Source organism: Tamandua tetradactyla, chromosome 24 (assembly GCF_023851605.1).
Source record: "Tamandua tetradactyla isolate mTamTet1 chromosome 24, mTamTet1.pri, whole genome shotgun sequence".
Taxonomy (NCBI): Eukaryota; Metazoa; Chordata; class Mammalia; order Pilosa; family Myrmecophagidae; genus Tamandua; species Tamandua tetradactyla.
In genome coordinates this window covers 22,919,087-22,939,965 of record NC_135350.1, presented here as the reverse complement: position 1 = coordinate 22,939,965, position 20,879 = coordinate 22,919,087, and the positions used below count along the sequence as shown (strand labels likewise).

Sequence of the window (20,879 nt, the reverse complement as noted above, 5' to 3'; positions counted from 1 at the left end):
TTACATCTAATTTCCAACCTGACAGTTAGTTCTTCCACTGCCCTCCTTCTCCTCCCTAATTCACTAAATAGCTTTGTTTCCTAATTCACTGAAAACAGATTTCCTGCCATCACCATTATAAAACAGGCAAAAATCTTGTATGTGAAAATTAAATCTCCATGTTGTACCTACTGCTTGTAAGTCAAAGTATCTTACATTTTTCAGCTCAATTTAAATAGTTCACCTAGCACTTAATAAAATATAAAACCCTGCATGAGAATGACAACAATGGGGATAAAAAAAACAAATAAGATGACGTTCTCTGTCCAAATTGTAATACATTTAACATATTCATAATAATTAGTTTTATTTTGAAATTAATAAAAAACATTTTTCTAGCAAAAAATGAATTATGCAAAATAAAAGCAGTCTACATAAATGTTAATGCTCAGAAGAAAAACCAAAATTTTTAAAATTTACATAATTGAAGCTTTATTTCCTCTCTTGTTTTTACATCTCATATATCTGTATAGTGCCATGTGTATTTAAATAAATTATACTAGCATATATATTTAGCTAACCTTTTTGTTTCATTACCATAATCACTATTGGTATTGTATTAATGTCACTCTTTCATAAGTAAATTATTAAATAATCCTCAAATTCTCTTTATTGTTTACTGTTTACCTTTCTCTCCACCCTCCCTTCTTTTAAGTAAGATAATGAATCATTTTAAATCATTTTGACACTTTTATCTATATAATGGCCATTTGATGGTTAAATTAATTCATAAATTACAAATGTCTAATAAAATTTATTTTCTTTTTTGCTATTTGGCCCTGGTACTGCTCTTCTATTCATCAATTTTGCTATATTTAGATTTTTATTGAAAACATGTATTACAAAATTTAACAAAGGTATACGTACAGATTCTTAATAGGGATTTGTCACTAGCCTGACATGCATACTATATTACTTTGCTATTGACTAGAGTCAATCAATATAGCTAATTTAAAAAAATCACTGAATGTCAAAAGAGTTTTCATTCCAAGCAGAAAAAAGATGCATCTTTCAGGTTACAATATGAAAGTCAGCAATCTACAATCCCAGCTATTGTTCATTTTGACAAATCATCACTGGCTGGATAATTTATAACAGGTTGCTAATTATGTGATGGCACGTAAACACAGCTAGAAATTTCAAGTGTCCACCTGCTAGAAGTGGAACCACATGTGCTGTAAGAGTAGAGCAATCACAATTGTTGGAAGTCTCCAAAGACAAATATTTGGCTAGCAAGACTGCCTGTTCACTTGTGTTAGTTAGTACTCAACCGTATCAAATAAATCACAGACACAAAGGAAATGGAGCAGTTAAATGACTGTTAAGAAGTGTGATCAAGGTAAAGTGAGATACTATGATCTTAGAATTTTAAAGATGGAAGGATTAATAGACCTGTTAAGAAGCAGCTGTGTGTTTCAAGAATATTTGCCAGCAGAATCATCTAGTCCCTTGAGTAGCATCATAACCTCAGAGTTGTGTCCTAGGGTAGCAGAATAAATCATGGAGTGTAAGAGATAGTGAGGAAAAAGGAAAATTAGCATTGATTGTGTGCTTACACTGAAACGAAGCTCTGAACTATATACTTTGAAGTAGATTATTTTGTTTAGTATTCTCATTCATACTGTGAAGTAAATTTCATCACTGTTTTGTTTTTACACATGAAGAAACTGAGGTTCTAGAGGAGTAAGTAATTTGTCAGTATCATCCAACTACAGTAGAGGTGGGATGTGAATCTAAATATGCCAGTTTAGAGAGTCTATCATAGCCATGCCAGGTGCTTCTGGACAGGTTGCTTAATCTTTCTAAGATTCAGTTTCCACATCTTTACAATGAACTTTAAAGATACTTCCACATTATTGTTTACTCCTGATTAGTTTTGTTTTTGTCTTCTTTCTTATTCCTTTATAATAAATGTATGGTGGGGTATTGCTTAATAGAGATAAGGTAAGTTAATGCCCTAAGGAAAGAAAAATTTAATAAGTGAGTTGGAAATTCGCTCCCTTACACCCAACAGTGGGGTCAGAGGCCTCCAGCTGCAAATTTTCTCAGTGCTCCAGGCTCAAGCCAGAACCCAATAAGCAGGTTTCCGGCTATTTTATTTGATACTGGAAACTTATCAGTTTGTTATAAAGTACACAAATATATATTCTTTGTGGACTGTTTTAACCTCCTTACAGTGTGCAAACCAGGAACTACTGACTTAATACCTTAACAGTATCAGATAGGGTGGCTGTGATAATCAAAGGAATCAATGTTGTAAAATACTTAAAATTGTGATATGCAGCAGGTTCTATAAAGTGCTATTTTGACTAAAATAGATAATATATACCTTCATTCCTGAAACATGCAGAGTATTATATACTTCCCAATAGGCAATATTAATGGATGTGTAAAAGGATTCACATTTAACCATAAACATTTTACTTATTGAGAAAATTTGTCCTCAATTATGATTTATTTATATTTAGAATGTACTTAGGAACATACTCAAGTATTTTTCTCTATCGTCCACCTAGAAAATTCAGAATGTATTTTCACTGTCTACAAAAAGTGACCAAAAAAATTCCTCAAGTCCATTACAACAAAGGAAACAGTGTTCAAAACAAGTTTATAAATATTATGCATATAAAATTCCTGGCAGACAGTAGATATCTAAAAAATATTTGCTGTAAGAGCAAATGAACATGTAAATGAACAAATAATTATTTTTAAAAGGAGGTATGATCCCAGAAGTAGTAATAAAAATGGCTAGGGGAGAGCGCCCGTGTTCGGGGGGGGGGGGGGGGGAGGGGGCACGGGTGCGCGCGGGAGGTCGCCATGGCTACCCAGCCCGCGCCCGACGAGCCAGCTGTGCCATCGCTAGTGGATCGTTACTTCACTCGCTGGTACAAAGCTGATGTCAAAGGAAAACCCTGTGAGGACCACTGTATATTGCAGCACTCTAACCGAATATGCGTCATCACATTGGCAGGATCTCATCCGGTTCTTCAAAGTGGAAAAACTATTAAGAGCATTTCTTATCAGATCAGTACCAACTGTAGCAGGCTTCAGAACAAGGTCTCTGGGAAATTTAAGCGGCGGGCACAGTTTCTCACAGAACTTGCACCTCTGTGTAAGATTTACTGCTCAGATGCAGAAGAATACACCATATCTAGCCATCAACTGAGGGCTACATTGCAGTTGTGTTACCCAAATTTGAAGAAAGTAAAAGCATCACAGAAGGGTTACTGACACAAAAGCAATATGAAGAAGTCGTGAAGAAACGTATTAATGCCATGACAGCTGTGTCGTGAGGATTGAGACGGAGTAAGAACTGACTTGGGAGTATTATACTTACCTGGCCTAAACAATCAGTGCACTAAACGAGAACAGATTTGTGAAGCGTAAGTCATAGCCGGCCATCCGCAGGAGAGTGAGCCTTCACTTATTCGACTTTGCTCATTTTGTCTTATGTATCAAGCCTGGGTTCCCTTTTTGTCTTCTGCCTCCCAGATCTGCTCTGCTCGTTTCCCATGTACTGTTCCTCTCTTTCTAACAATGAACAGGCAAGGTATGTTTTCTGATTTTTTTAAAATACTTTGAGAAAAATTTGGAAAACACTGGAAAGTTTTAAGTAGCAAAGTAAAAGTACTTTACCCTCATTCTATAACCCAGAAGTAGACATTATTTTGGTATATTTCTGTTTGAACGTTACAGCATGGTTATTGTTTTTGCCTCACTTTTCCCATCAGTTTGAAGTTAAAAACAAAACTAAATAAAATCTACTGGTCTTCCATACCCAAAAAAAAATGGCTAGGGGAAAAAAAATGATGTTAATCAATAACACTAAATCTGGAGTACAAATGCTGAATTCTTATAAATTTAACAATGGCAAAAAATCTCACAACACTGCAGAATACAATAGCTGTAGAAAACATCACAAAGTAATTGGACAACCTAGAGTGTATTTAGGGAGCTATCCAAATGGACTGCACTAAAGTAAAGGAATTTGTTTTTCATCTGTATCTTCATGGTCAGTCGGCCCAGTTTTTCTGATGAACTAATGAACTGCAAGCAAGCAAAAGAAAGAGAAATGGGTATCTGAGAGGAGGCTACTATGCCACCCAAACTTGGGTCTTTTATTCATAGGTATTCTCATCCTCTTGGACAAAAGGCAACTGTTATGTTCCTCATCTCTCTGAAAGAGTGGGCCTTTTCCTTCCCATGTGGAAACAGTCAATACCATTTAAGCTAAATTGCTTTGCTTTGATGGGAAAGGTGTGATTTTGTCAAGTAACTGTAAATCTCTCCCTGGAGAATTTTTCATTACTTTGAACTTTTTCTCTTTTCTAATTTACCCTTCAGAGAGCTAAACCACTTCCCAGACACCACCCATTTCCTGCTCCCGGTCTCACCCCCTACCCTAAAGAGTCTGGTGAGCTTTCCTTTGATAAAGACGCAGAAAGGAGAATTGGTTAGCTTGGATCCTACTTTCGAAGTTGGCAATGAAGTCTTCAGTTTGAAAGGAATCCTTTTCCTCTCAGAAAACCAATTTTTTTTAGGAATCCACCAACCTTGGGAAATTAAATCTCTTTGAGAAAAAACAAATAAGCATACTACTGATTCTGGAAATCCAATATAATACTCCAAATTAGGATTTTCACCCAGGTCTCTACAGTACTCAAAACAGCATCTGGTATGTGCCCAAAGTCAGAAGACCTGGTTTCTATTTTTCAGTCTTCAGTTTACTCCATCTAGAAAGCAGATTATACCTCTTAATCTCTGCTTTGGGTTTCCCCTTCTACAAAGAACGGGAACCAGAGGTTTCCTTCGGTTTATATTTAAATATTTTTATTACTGCAAACACTTCCTTCTCTTTTCTCTCTCAGGAAAACAACATTGCAAGTGTTTTCCTCATCTTTTATCATTGCACTCTACTACCCCACATGCCAACTGTTTCCTTTCATGTGTCCTTGAGATAAATTTGATTTGGAATCTAGTCAGAATATAGGTCATGAGTCCAGCTGATAGGAATCATATTGCTGAGCATTTTTCTTTTCCATTTTGTGGTTATCGTCTTTCTCTCCTAGCTGAAAGGTAAGCAATCATCCATTCAACAAACATACACAATAAGCCTGTTACTGCTGGCTCTCTACCCACCACTTCCTTGGCTTATAGTGGCAATATCCTATTTCTAGTCAGAAGATTCTTTTTTCAGCCAACTAGGGAAAAAAAAAACAAAGCATGTAACTATCCAGGTTCTTAGTCCAATTCCCAATCTGTGGCATCATGTTCTAGATTCCACAATGACCAGGGTCAACTGGGAGACCAATAAATCCCAGCAACAATCCTCCCTCTACTCCCAAATACCAGTCCCCACACTGGGGAGCATTTCCTTAATAGCTGCATGTTTTATTATACTAGTCAGAAATTTCTTCCAATAAAGTTTAACATGAGATATCTGAGTATTAGTTTAACAAAATGTACTCATTTAAGTGTATCTGCTGTACTCATTAAAGCGATGTAAAAGTAACCTGGCTATAATTATAAAGCACATCACATTAAATCCCAAATTTATTCACAGTGCTACATGGAAATCATTATGTCCAGAACAACTTATAGACTCTCTACCGTGTTTGATATTCCTTGCATAAAAAAACAACTATACCATCCTAAAAGATGTTGATTTTCATCTAGGCATAAATCTACATTGGTGAATTAAAATAAGTATGTGCATATTCTATCACATACTCTGTTCTCTGAGGCTGATAAATTTTGTGAATGCTACCACTGCATCAGCCTCATGTTCCGATGATTTTCTATGTGAACCACAGACACAGTTTCAAAAGTATATGCTAATATACTGTTAAGACGGTCAGGGCACAGAACATAGGAAAATTTCTAACCAATTTTAATACTAATTACTCCTTCCTTTCAAGGAAGAAACTGCTGTATTCAATCTTAGCCAATTTTAGCTAGGTGACCAGTTTAGAAAGTATTACTGTAAAAATACAGTTCTACGGATATGAGATTCTCTTAATGACTAATCTTCAGCTGCTCAGTCTTCTGAAGGTAGGGCAGATCATACCCAAAAGATGTTGGCATCGTGGGATTTCACATCATCTCTCATTTAAAATTTTCTTAGATAACACTGAGATAACAAAGAAAATACATGTGCATGTGTATGTGTGTGTGTGTGTGTGTGTGTGTGTGTGTGTGTAGTATTAGGAACATAATAATTTAAAACTTACTTAATCTGCTTACAGAGCAATTCAGTTCAAAACAGAATACAAAGTATAACACAAAATTTAAATGAACTGATAAAATCGTTTCTCAAATGGCTTATCTGGTTTCCCAGGAAACCTTTTACTTTCCTAGTACCAATTCAGTAGATATAAGAGTACCTAATATCTTTCTAAAATGATAACTATCTCATCAAAATAAGTCTTCATATTAGAGCTTCCTAGTGATATTTCTTCACTAAGGGCAAAGTTCTGTTTCAGCCATTAGGCACGACCCTGACACTTCAAATTATTAGCTAAAGAATGAGTATGTGTAACATATTGAATCTTTCTATTTCTCTAAGATGTAAGTCCAAACTATCTTCCTCTGTCCTAAAAGAACAACCTGTGCTCATATAAATGAATTAATTCCAGAAACTACCCTATGATAAATCTCACAGTCACTTCTGAATTATCATCATCAGGTGAATTATCCTCAAAAAAAATGTTAATTTCTGTTTCTAATTAAACTCAACACCTACTTTCTGGTTATTTCTACCTGGAATAAGCTAGAAAGCAAGATTCATTAAAGTAAACCACTTAAATATTTTCACTGTCCCAGGGAATACATGTGACCTTTACAGATGAAGAATGAAAAAAAAAGTTTAGAGGCATTACTTTCGCAGAAAAAGGACAAACCAATGGCAAAGAACAAATGTGTTTTGGCACACAGGCAAGATAACAAAAGCATTATCAGCTTTTACTTATCATTTGCTACGTAGTAGTCTCTACGCTAAACACTTTATAAGCACTGCTGTTTTAATTCATCATCATAAAACTATCTTAGGTACCCTTAATAACAGTCAGTTTAGAAATAAGGAATCTGAGGTCTAGCAACTTACATCTCATTTCCAAGACTGAACAGGTAAATCTGGCAGAGTCAAGGCTCTCTTCCAGCAAATCAAAGGGTAACTCCTTCAAGAATGATAATAGGTATAGTGGGTTCTCACTCATGAGGAAGGGACACTGTAAAAATTACATAAAAGGGACAACACCCTACGTATCTAGCCTTGAGGACTTCAGAACCAGAACCTTACATTTGCAGCTACAGTATGAATTTCTTTACTTTTTAGTATTTATAACAAGGTATTTTGTCTACCTTTTTGTAACATTATTGCTCCAAAATTCTTATAGCTGCCAGATTTTTTAAGGCATATCCCAAACCACTGCATTCTTCCAAAGCATTTGCAGACACCACCCAGCACTTGTGTTTTTTTAAGTACATTAGTTTATGGAAAAAACAAAACAAAAACAAGCTTCATCCTTCATAAACTACTGAAATACTGAAATTTTTTTAACTTAGGGAAAATCAGACTTTCATTTTCTGCAAAAGAATCAATGATACCACTTCAAAGCCTTGGCCAGAGATTTGGATATTAATTCAAAATACCTGATTAACTATGGGCTCTGCGAACTCCCAAATTAATTACAGAATTATCATGAGTTTTCTCACATATTCTTCTAAAGACCTCATTTTAAAACTACTTAAACTCTATATGGATGTAGTGTTAACAAAAAAAAAAAGAAATGAAGAGAAATATATTAATGTTTTTCTCCTAAGAATTCAGATAATCCACTCTGACTACTTACATCGTTCTATAAGATTAAAACATGAATATTCGGGAAGATTAATAACCTTACTATACAATAACAAAAATTATTTTCGAAGATTTTTTTAAGAATCATTCAGTGACTTAAATATTGACTATCAACAAAAGTATAATATAAAGACTGATTTTAATATAGCAGTTTTTATATTTCTCTTTTCTTTGGTAGAAAAGGAGGCATCCACCAATCCCCTCCCTATTTTACTAATAATCTTTCTGCAAATAGGTGATAAAGGCAGTATTATCCATATTTTACAGAAACACCTGAAGCCAATAACAAACGTACACACATACAGCCACCTCTTCACCCTCACCCAAGATTATAAAAATATTTCTAGATGGATGTAGTCTTAATTCATAATTATGAGCCACATTCCAATTAAAATACCTATAAAATATGAATTATACACAATTACATAAATTGGTGAGATAATCCATTTTCATCTAATTTTTGTTTGTTTTCATCTAATTTTTGACTGGATTTTTTTTTTTTTTTTTATGTTGGGAAAATAGTACTTAGCCTCAAGGGGATGCTTATGTCTTTTGAAACTAATAATAAAAATTCGTTTTGGGGGATAGGAGCCTTCATGATTGCCTCATTCAATCCTCTCATTTTACAGAAAGGAAAATGAGGCAAAGGCATGTAAATAAATTGTTCAAAGTCACAGAGTTATGTGGTCCCTAAAAATCTGAGACTGTGATCCAAGTTTCTTAACTCTCATGGTTTTATTTTCCTAGGACTACAATATGCTTGGTATGCTGGTTTGAAACTGTTATGTACCCTGAAAAGCCATGTTCTTTTAATCCTAATCCAATCTTGTGGGGGGGGCAGACCTATTGTAGGGTTGAACCTTTGATTGTTTCCATAGAGATGTGACCTACCCAGTTGTGAGTGTGACCCTTTGAGTAGATGGAGATGTGATCCCACCCATTCAAGGCATGTCTTAATTAGTTACCGGAGTCCTTAAGAGAGTTGACACTAGAAAACATTTTGAAGAAAGTTCAGACAAAGGCGTTTGGAGATGCCTGGGGAGCCGATATAGAAAGCCACCAGAATCAGAAGCTGGAAGCAACACACCCATAAGCAAAGGCCCAGGAAATGCCAGCCACGTGCTTTCCCATGTGACAGACACTGGCCTCTCTTTGGAGTCAAGGTATCTTTCTCTGGATGCCATAGTTTGTACATTTTTGTGGCCTTAGAACTGTAAACTTGTAACTTAATAAATCCCCTTTATAAAAAGCAATCCATTTCTGGTATATTGCATTCCAGCAGCTTTAGCAAACTGAAACACTTGGTAAGCTTCAACTATACATAATGCCTTCTAAGAATAATTAGAAAAATGAAAATCCGGTTGATTTTAACTACAATAACTATTCATCTTTTTCCAGTAATTAGTGGGCCAGCTACCTTGCTGAGAAGAAAATTTGCATTAAGCTCTACAGCCATAGTTGACCCTGTGGCTCAGGTAAGCTCTCTTAGGGAATGAGGGCTCTAAGGAGCATGAAGAGGGTGGGACACTGGAGAGCAAGCAACCAGAGAGAATCAAAACTGAGACTGCACCTACATAATCCATGACTCATATGAAATTAACACATTTATGACATGCACGCACCCACATATATATGTGTGGTGTGTAGGGACTTGTGAAAACACATTTAAGCTGGAGAGTGAAAATCACATATTCTTAGGGATATTTTCCCCTTTTTTGGCTCTCAATCTTATCAAGAACCTAAGGAAAAATATATATCACTAGGCAGTAGCTATATTGCACAGTATATGAAAATACAGAATCTTTCTTTCACTTATAATAAGCATAACTAGTTCAATGGCTCTTAACCCTGGCCTTAAACAAAAACTAATGCTTGCTTGAACCACATCCCATATAAATTAAAACAGAATTTCTAAATAGGGCCTAGGCATCAGTGCCAGTCTTGGTTCCTAATTGCTGCAAAATACATCTTGCATTCAATCAATCAACAAATGTTTCTGAATACCTGAAGAGAGCAATATGATGGCATGAAAAACATTAAAAAAAGAAAATACAGCAACAAGTGTTTCTTAACTCAAAGGAGGGAGCTTTCTAAATTCCAGGTTCTTATTTTCCATTGTCAAAACTTTGTATTTCTACTTTTCATGTTCTCCTAGGCTTTGGGTTCTTCCGTTTTTGTCTTTGCTGTTGTTTTTCTGTTTTTGCCAACCCCATCATGTACACACACACAAGTTCAGAGTCCCCTGTTCACCACGACAAGCATCTCTCTATCCTGACACTGATCCATTAATTAAATTGTCAATTCCTTTGCTCAGCCAAGGAAAAACCATTTAACTGCATTATCATCTAACTGACATTAGCTTTATTTTTTGTCCATTAAGATACCACTCAAAGTAGAGCTGCAATCTAGATATGCTATGCAAATTATCATCTCTTGATCTCTATTTTCACAATACCAAATTGGAAACGTATATTGAGTTACTTAACTGGTCTGACAACAATTACTGGGAAGTCTCCCCAAAGGAGACTATCTTAATGTACTGATTCTTATACTAATTAACAATTTTGCACTAAAACACAGACTTTGAAATAGACAGAGTATTTAATACACCTTCACATAATGTAAGCACTTCATTTATATCAAGTAAATCAACTAAGGCATTAATTTCTTTTCTTATAGATTCTGTCAATGCAATTATTTCCTGCAAGGGAGGTACTATTTCTGTTTATCTCTCTCTCTGTGTTATTTTTTTTCTGTTGTTGTTTTGTTTTTAAATGACACACCACTTGATTAGTAAATGGGAAGTTATTGTAGGTCACATTTACATTTGAATTTCTTAAGTTTTAATTCCAAGCCAGTAATTGGGTCTTTTTTTTTTTAATCTTTAATGTAAAACAAATATTTTAATGACTTCTGAAGGGCATGAAGGAAAGTATAAAAAATGTTCTTTTGAACTTTCTTCATGAGCTGTATTTTGGAAACCAGTAAGCAATCACTATTTAGCTTGTAGAAAAATGTGCCATGTACAGATACACATAAAATTCAGTTTACTGCACCAACTTCTGTACCTTAGCCTCAGTGTTAGCAAGATTCTATATGTCCCTTGCACAGACCGGCGGGCAAATGACCTTCTATTTCTCACAATAATTTGCCAAATTAAAATAATAATCACACAAGTATCTCATTTAATCACCCAAGAAAGGGTAACACACACAATTGCCCATAAACACCAGAAGGATAAAGTAAATGAATATGTGTAGGGGGTGCCAGTTTGAAAGTATAATGTACCCAGAAAAGCCATGTTTTAATCCTGATTCAATCTTGTGGAGGCAGCTATTTCTTTTAAACCTGATCCAACATTGTAGGTTGGAAACTTTGATTAGATTATCTCCATGGAGATGTGACATGCCCAACCGTGGGTGTGACATTTTTATTAGAGATGTGACTCTACCCATTCCAGGTGGGGCTTGATTAGTATACTGGAATCCTTTAAAAGAGGAAACATTTTGGAGAGAGCTAGAATAACAAAAGCCTCAGGGCCAACACACAGAGCAGATACAGACGCTTGGAGAACAGTTGCTTCAGAGGACAGACACATGGATGTCTGGAGATGCTTGGAGCCCAACAGACTTAATCCATGAGATGTCAAACAAGCCAGAGCCTGGAGAGAGCCAAGTGAAGCCAAGCAATGAAAGCCAGCTCTGGAGAAGTAAGGTGAGGAATCCCCACAGGAACAGAGTCTGAAAGCAACGAAGCCCAGGAGCACGGGACCAGCAGATGCCAGCCATATGACTTTTCAGCTGACAATGGTGTTCCTGACCCATTGGCCTTTCTTGAGTGAAGGTAACCTCTTGTTGGTGCCTTAATTTGGACACTTTTACTTCTTTAGAACTGTAAACTTATAACTTATTAAATTCTCCTTTAGAAAAGCCATTCCTTTTCTGGTATACGGCATTCCAGCAGCTTTCAAACTAAGGCAGGGAGAGAGACAGATAGAAGTAGTAAAATGGAATACTCATAATACATGCCCTTATTAAAGAAAGCAGCTATGAAACATTGGACATTATGTGAAGCTTCTGAGCCCTTGTTGGAAACTATGCAAACTGCGACTCTTTGCAAGCCAAATAATTTTTTTTTGAACTGGAGGGCAGCCTTCACACTACTCTTTCCAACCTCTGACCTAGATGATTAAAAGAAAAAAATATATACAGGTAGAACAAAACTTTACATTACTACTGTTTCCCATAAGCATTCTGTTGAATTCTGTTTTCTTATAGTCTATTATCTTTTCAACAGTATGCAGTAATACTTGAAACTCTGTTTACTTCAGCTATTTAATCTTGTGTATTTCTAACTAAGCTGGCCTAGAATTGGAAGATTATTACAAATAAACAGCCCTGGAGAACATAATCCTAGAAAAGAAGGAACTCTTTTTTTTTTTTCATGAATAGTGATTTGGATAATGAATAACTGAAAATGAACCACCTGGAAAAATATAAACAAAGCATATTTTGTTCACTTATGCTCTTTTTGTCAAAATTTTGAGGGAAAAGCTGAATGAAAGGTAACAAGTGGCTAAATTCCAAACTCAAATGATAAGTCAAATAAAAAACACACAAAATTAACAACAAACATAAAATATTGCCTCAAGCCAAACATAACCCAGTTAATGTGATCTCAAAAGAATAAAATTGAGCCATCTGATAAATTTCATTGGTCATTTGTTCAAAATATTAAGAAAGACCTAATTATGTAATCCAGGTGAATAAAACAAGTAAAGTGACATAGGCAAATGTACTTTGCTTACTTTACCAGGAAAGAAAACATTGTATTCTTAAAACAGCATCCAAAGGGAATGTGGAATTTACAAATTATTAGCTCTCTATGGATGAAGTACCTTTATACATGCAAATAAAAAGTAGAATAATTTTATACCTCAACAGGTTTATTTTCTTGCCAAGTGTCTTAGATATAATAGTAAAAATTGTTAATCCCACCCTATTTTTAAAGCTTCCCCTCCTCCATTTACTTACTTTTCACCCAATATCTTTATTTTCTTTCATCAGTTCCCATATTCTTATTTTGTTCCTTAAATTTTGTTACAATATGTAAAGCCATCAATGAAGACAAGAAAGAAAAATAATAGTTAAATACATCTCTATACATTTTTTATTTATATTCAAAGTAAGTATATACATTTTTTTCAATGGAGTCATTAGATTTAGATATGGTTCTTGTTATGTGATTATCACTAATACATTATACAAATTAATTATTGAAAACTAGATGACCAATCTCTCTCACTTAAAATTAAAAATTACCTGGTGAAGTGAGGCAATATTTATGAGTTCTGTTTCTCCACAGAAGCTTTCAGTAACTAGCAAGAACTGACAGAAATATCTTTCTCAAAGCTCCAGAAAACAGTTAAAAGACTGAAGTAACAGTCCAACCCACAAATTAAGAAAAAGGCCTCTTAAAAAAGTAGGATTCCCTGGCAGCCTGGGTGGCCCCTCCCCCAGTCTTCACCTCCTCAGCATGGAGCCAGCCTCACTCCCAATGCAAACGCTTGGTGCAGGTTCCAGACTAACCCTCATGCACATACCAGGAGCATGTACATCTGACCAGATCTGTCTGGTGGTGGCCTGAGGTAATCAAAGTCCCAGAACTTATCCTGTGTATAGAATGTTGTTCACCAAGCTCTCCGATGGAATGTAGACAAGTCATCCTGCCTGGGGCAAGGGATTGCTAGTTGTAGGACACACAGTGCAGTGCCCAGGACCATGAGGAAACTGTTACCTAAGGAAGAGGGGACCATTAGCAAGTATTTAAATGGGGGAATTTCTAGGGCCACATGTGCAAGCCCAAGACAAGAGGGAGATACAGAAAGGACCAGGGAGGCCCCTATGCTTTGGCCTGGAGCTATTCTCTAAATTCACTGTATAAATAAGCCCTGAGGATAGCACTTGCACAATTCAATCTGCAAAGACTGGGAAAAGTGTTTTCTTTTCTCCCTCTTTTTTTTTTTTTTTGTTAGCTTCTAACATTCAAGGAAAGCTCTGTCATAACACTAGCTGGAGACAAACTTAAGGAACAGATGTCTCAGAGTCTAAATTCCAGCAATAACACATTAAAATATCAAAGTGCCCAAGTTTCACCAAAGATTACAAAACACACAAAGAAACAGGAAGTAATGGCCCAAGCAAATGAGATTAAAGGATTAAAAGCCATCAATTTGAAGAAGACCAGACCTGGAATACACAAGATAAAGACATTTAAAAAGTGGTCCTAAATATGCTCAATATTTAAAGGAAACAGGAACAAAGACCTAAAGGAAATCAGAAAAACAATAGATGAACACAAACAGAATATGAATAAAAAGACAGAAATTATAAAAAGGAACTAAGCAGAGCTGATGACCACAAGACTCATTATAGCAACAGAAAGTAAAAATTCCATAGAGGGGTTCAACAGCAGATTAGAGCTGGCAGAGATAAGAATCAGTGAACCTGAAGATAAAACAATTGAAACCATATGATCGAGGAGCAAAAAAGGTCAAAGAATGAAGAAAAGTGAACAAAACCTGAGGGACTGGTAAGATACATTAAGCATATCAATATATTCATTGTGGGAGTCCCAGAAGGAAAGAAAGAGTAAGGGGGCAGAGAGAATATTAAAAGTATAATAGCTGGAAACTCCCCCAATTTAATGGAAGACATGAATATACACATCCAAGATACTCAATGAACATCAAACAGGATAAATCCAAATAGCCCCATGCCACAGCATATTATAATCAAACTGCTGAATGCCAAAGATAAAGAGAGAATCCTGAAAGCTGCAAGAAAGAAGCAACATATCACATAAAAGGGAGCATCAATAAGATTAAATGCTGAGTTCTCATCAGAAACCATGGAGGCAAGAAGGCAATGAGATGACATAGTTACAATGGTGAAAACAAAAAAATGCCAACCATGAGTTCCATATCCATCAAAATGATATATAAGTATATAAGGTATATAAGTGAATATCCTTGCTCTGAAGAAATGTACATGTCAATATTAAGTATTTAAGGAGCATGACGCATAGAACCTACACTTAAGTATACAGCAAATGGACTGATAAGACAGACAGACAAATAGAATGACAAACATGGCAAATGTTGAGAAATATTAAAATTGGTGGATCTGGGTATTTGTGCATTGGGGGGGTCTGATGGAGTTCTCTGTATGGGGTTTATATTATTTTTGTAACCATCCTACAAGTTTGAAGGTATTTCAAAGTCAAGTCATTAAAAAATGAAAGAATTACCTAATAAAGTCTCAAAAAAAGTCAAGGTTGGAAAAAAATGAACATGAAGAAAAAAATGATTTTTATATTGATGAACTTAAAGAAGATATGATCAGAAATGATGCTGTCCTCTCTCATTTATTGAATTTGACCACCAAGCTCTTGCTTTCAATTAAGAGGAATGTTGCATGGGGCACACAGTTCCCAAATTACCATCTCTGACTGTCCTTTTCAAACCACTCATAATGTTACGATGTCAAGTCAGATAAACACCTTCTTACCAAACTGCCTCTTCCTTGGGACTTCATCCATTTCCTAGGAATGAAATAATATGTAAGTGCAGATTTCCGCATCCTCATTAACTGCATGGACCTTGGTTGCCTGCGTGCTAAAACATAAATACTAGAGGATAATTCAAGTACTCCACAGAATACGCATTAGATATGAGGATAGGTTAATGGCTCATTTAAAATACAAATAAAATTCTATTTCTATTAATATTAATAGTTATTTAGGGCCTCTGATGTGCTAGAAATGGTGATATATACTTGGGATGAGAACGTGTCTGTACTCCAGGTGCTCACAACCTCATGGGAAAGACAATTAAGTAATCAAATAATTACAGTACAGAATTGTGCTATGCCAACTGCTTTGAGGGCTGTAAGCACAAGAATGGAAGAGTAAGGAGCCCACATTTTATGAGACTGGGGGCAGCAGACAGTTTAGGGAAGGACTTCTAAAGGAGACAACAGCAAATCTGGTAAAGTAGAGGAAAAGCACATTTCAGGGAAAGAAAGGACAATGTACAAAGGCTCTGAAGCACATGGGGGCCTTTTGAAGGTACAAATGAGGATGCAGTAATGGATGGAGCTTAGATTTCAACCTGCAAGTAAAAGGAAACCATCAAGAGGTTTAAGGAAAGGAATAATATTCGAGGTCACTTCTAAATGCCACGCTTCAACTACTGAAATGCCTCAACATTGCCTTTACATGAAATAGCAGCCTAATGTTTAAATCCATCTAACATCTAAAATCAGATCCCAAATTAACCATCTCTTATTAGATAATAAATTGACTCAACAAATACTTTCTGAAGGATGAAATAAGTGTACTTTGGAAAAAAAAAATAAAGGACGTTGAGACCAGGGGTGGCTGTGGCAGACAAAATGTACAAAGGCGCAAAAACAGGGAGCATGGCAGAGCAGAGGACATGTCCTGAGAAAACAGTAAATTGAGGTCCTTCTACGAGTAGTAGGATTTTGCTCTCAAAAAAAAAAGTCACAACAGAGAACAATAAGGTGGAAAGGGAGGTTAAATGCCTTTGATTTAGAACAGAATGGAGAAAGACTAAAGGGTTGTAAACTGAAGAGTGTATGACAGGAAAAGACATGTCTGCTGACAGTTGCAGGTATGACCACAGGACGTCATAGAAGGGTATCAAAATTATTTATCAAGAGACAAATGGGTTTGGACTAATAACAACATTGGGAATGAAAAGCAGATGACAGAGACATTATGAGTGAGGGGAACCAAAGGGACCATTATGAAGAAAGGAAAGGCCAATGGAGTGAAAAAAAGATAATTGAAGGCCCAGTACTAAGTCCAGAAGAGACGCCATGTTTATGGATATCATTTTAATTGTTATTCTTTCAGAGGTGACCACGAAAACTCTTATTACGTATTCTTTTTCCCCCCACTTCTGCTCTATATTAGAAGTTCCTTTAAAGTAGGAATTCAGTGTTATTTTTTTACCAATTTCTAGCCTGGTGTCTAGCAAACAAAAAAATACATATGAAAAACTACCTTAATGATGTCTTAAGTTAATAAACACAAAAGCACTAGCGTAGTGGCTGACACCAAGTAAGCAGAAACTAAACATTAGCTAATATTAATTTTATCATTTCTTTGAATCTTAAATTGCTGTGATTCTAAGGCAATGCCTATTACTCTTCATATCCATTACAGGAAAATGCAGGCAGAAAGATGTTTCTGTAATTTTAATTTTTATGCTATTAGAAAATCACTGAATATATATGAACAATTATAGACGTCTATGCTCAAATTTTAAAGCAATGATACATAGAAACAAATCATTACTATTTGGTAGAATTCTTTGAGAATTCTTTACTAGTATACATAATCATATTCGTAATAATAAATCAGAATGTCATTGTCATTATGTAAACAGATTATTCTAAAAAAAAAAAAGACATACATAAAAATGTAAATACTTCTCTCTATTTAAACTTCCCTGTCTAAGACTTTGATTTTAATATACACTATCTTTGGGAAATTAGACTTATTTATAATATTAACAAAAGTGAACTTCAGGATGACAAAATTACTAAAATTGTTCAAAAAATTAAGTACAAGATACTGATATTTTTGTATAAGAATTTATAATCACGGTTTATATACTAGTATTTACTCATTAATACCCATACTATTTATATAATTGTTAACTTAATACTGAAAGTTTTTAACATTTTTAGTTCAAAGAATTTCTCCTTCTTTTCAGGGCTTCACTAATGTTGTGAATTAAAAATCAATGTGGAGAAGGACAAAAATCTTTAAATTCTCATTACAGTATCTTCAATTAAAGCAAATGGTATGGAGACATTACTTCTTTTCTGCAAAAATACCTGCATACAGTAATTATCAGTTGAAGAAAACTAAGAAAAGAGGGCAAAACTGTCATACCTCAGTAACTGCATTCTTAAGGTGACAGGCAGTGATTACTGGGCCTTTAGCAGGGAAGAAGGGAGGCTTCTGATCTCTCAGTTCTTACTCTGACTCTGTAGCACTATGGAAACACAAGGCTAGAACCAACCCAAACACTATCTTTACCTGGAACAGTACCTAGATATGTCAATACCACTATAAAAAGGTGAACGGTAGACAGTTATAACAATACACAAGAGTAATACTGCAGGCATCTAACTACTCATAAATGGGAGATAATAGAATTGCAACTTTCTCTTGACTCTACACCTAAAAGAACCCATGATTCAAATCCCATAATAATCCTAATGGCATATTATTTACATTTGCTGAAAAACATTAGGCTTTACATTAGTCACACATGTAAGTAACATACCTATGAACCAAATGGCCATGACTTGTGTGTATTTAAGACATTTTCCTTAAGCAGCTACAAGAGCCAAGGACAATATCATGATTTGATCTGTACGTCATGTTCATGAACCCAATCTTGGAATTTGATTTTTTTTTTAATGAGCTGGCTTATAGGGGTTCTTGCTAAACATTATTTATTCAGTCCAGAAGAAACTGACTATGAAAGTTATATAGGGACAGTCACCAAATTCATTTGTTATGTCTAATGGTCCCTGTGCTGGTTTGAAACTGTCAAGTACCCCATAAAAGGCCATGTTCTCTTAAGCCAACCTGTGAGGGCAGACTTATGGTTGAGTGGGACCTTTTGATTAGGATGTTTCCATGGAGATGTGGCCCAGCCCATTCCAGGTGGGTCTTAATTCCCTTGCTGGAGTTCTTTCTGAGTGCATAAAAGACAGATGAAATTCAGAGAAGAGAGAAATGCCCAGAGACACGTGGAGAGAGAGAGCCATTTGGAAATCAAAACCAAGAAGAGAAGGACTAGCAAATGTCGCCATGTTCCTTCCCACGTGATGGAGGAACCCCAGATGCCAGCAGCCTTTCCTCAGATGTCTTAACTTGGACATTTTCATGGCTTAGAACTGTAAAATTGTAACCTAATAAAACCCCATCGAAAAAAAGCCAACCTATTTCTCATATATTGCATTTTGGCAGCTTTAGGAAACCGAAACAGTCCCAAATTAGTAAGCATTTCTTCATTTTTCTCATCTTTTAGTAATGTCTAACTGCCTTCAAAAACTTTGCCAAGAAGACTGAGGCCCACGGCTGTTTAAGAAACCACAGCCGTCCTCCTCAACAACCCAAAATTCTGTTCCCTCAATCTCCTCTCCCTTCACTCCTTTCTCTGAGTTTTAAGCACAGATCCCCTCCTTGGCAAAGTGAACCTTCCACTTATTTTCTCTTGAAATTACCTCATGAACCACAATAGCCCATTGTTCATTGTTTTCACTTAGGCTGAACATTTCTTTCACATTAGCAGATTCTCCTTATGGATTGGCTCTTTCCTTTCTTCCTACAAAAACTACTTTCTGTGTGGAAAGAAAGGAAGGAAAAAAAAGGAAGAAAAGAAGACCTGTCCCCTGGTCCTGTTATCCCTTAACTCAATACTCTTGTGATTGCTTCCCCTCCTCAATGACTGTCTTAAACACAAAGATTGCCCCCAGCCTGCTCTTACAGCTCATTTCTATTCACCTTCTTACCTGTGCTATATAGGTTCTCTCATTTCTACTTTGCTTAAATTGTTCTCCCAAATTCTAACATCCCCATTTATCTACAAGCCCACTATTCTCTTCTGCTGGCAAACCAGAACCCTTGGGTCATTCACGACCCATCCCATCCTGCTCTGTCATCCTAAGCATCTTTCATTTATATAGTAGATTGTAGGCCTTTCATATAGTTATATTTTCACTACATGACATTTTAACTATACTGGCTTAGATGCTCATTATTGCCCCCTAAAATATGATATCAACCTAACTGGTCTATTTATCAATCCATTGCCTTCAACAGATTATAATAAATCTTTGCATTCAAATTGCATTTACACCTTACTTAAGATTTAGACTATAATTTACCCTATGCTTTGATGACAGAATAACCTCCAGAAGCCCAGCAGCAATCATACTGCTTAAAATCTTCACTTACACTACTTCACAAAATCTTCACTAGTTTCACATTCACAAGTGAATTAAATGAAACCTTCTTAAGTTGTTACTCAAGGTTTTCACAATATGGCTCTGAACTATCTTTTCTAATCTACTTCTTTCTAACTTCCATTTTAGAATTCAAATAAACAATACTGAATTGTTATTCCCATCCACAAAGTCAGGGAAAAAATTCTATTCACTTCTGTCTTTCTTCCTATCATGCACAGAAGTGCCTATTAAATGGAAGAAACAATGTTCAATAATAATCATTCAATGGACTAGCCATAAACTGATTACCAAATCAAAAGAAATGAAAAAGAATATTATCTCCAGGTTAATAGGCAATTTTATGTATTTTGTTTACTGCTATGTCCCCAGAACCCAGAAAAACTCATGATATCAATAGGCACTCATTCAATTTTTATTGAATTGTTGGAAATACAGACAATGCTACAATGCTGTTCACTTTGTTTCGCAGGGGTGAAACACAGAAAGCATACTGCTCTCATAAGCACCTAAACATGAACATCATGAGGAAGATAAACACACAGATATTTGGAAGATAAGAGTCCAAATGTGGCAGCTGTCCAAAAAAGCAGTATCAGCGCAAATATGGCCTTTCCCTTGCCAGCTTCTCTCAGCTAGTCATAGGTTTCTCCTGGAGCAGGAGCATGTTAACATTTCACAAATTGGTGTTTTCTTAGGATAACCTCTGTGGCATAGAGTTGGTTGCTGTGTATTTCAATTACATGTTAGGTAGAGTTCCCATAAATGGAATTAAGGACACGTAACAGGTGGGGTAGTAATGAAAATATGTAATACTTATTTTAGAGTATACTACATTGCAATCAAGTTCTTGGAGGAATATTATGTAAAGACAGCAATTTGCAAAAGACCAAAATGAAAAAGCAGGT

At 35.6% G+C, this 20,879-nt stretch overlaps 1 protein-coding gene and 1 pseudogene across 5 annotated transcripts in view; one reads left to right on the top strand and one right to left on the bottom strand.

Moving 5' to 3' along the window:
* The window catches only part of PPP3CA (protein phosphatase 3 catalytic subunit alpha), a 350,999-nt gene that overhangs the window by 244,143 nt on the left and 85,977 nt on the right, over positions 1–20,879 (bottom strand). The window lies entirely within an intron of this gene.
* On the top strand, positions 2,828–18,959 carry LOC143668101 (protein Abitram pseudogene; annotated as a pseudogene). The gene is made up of 3 exons (XR_013168300.1): positions 2,828–3,589; positions 9,296–9,372; positions 17,703–18,959. The product of XR_013168300.1 is annotated as a protein Abitram pseudogene (transcript).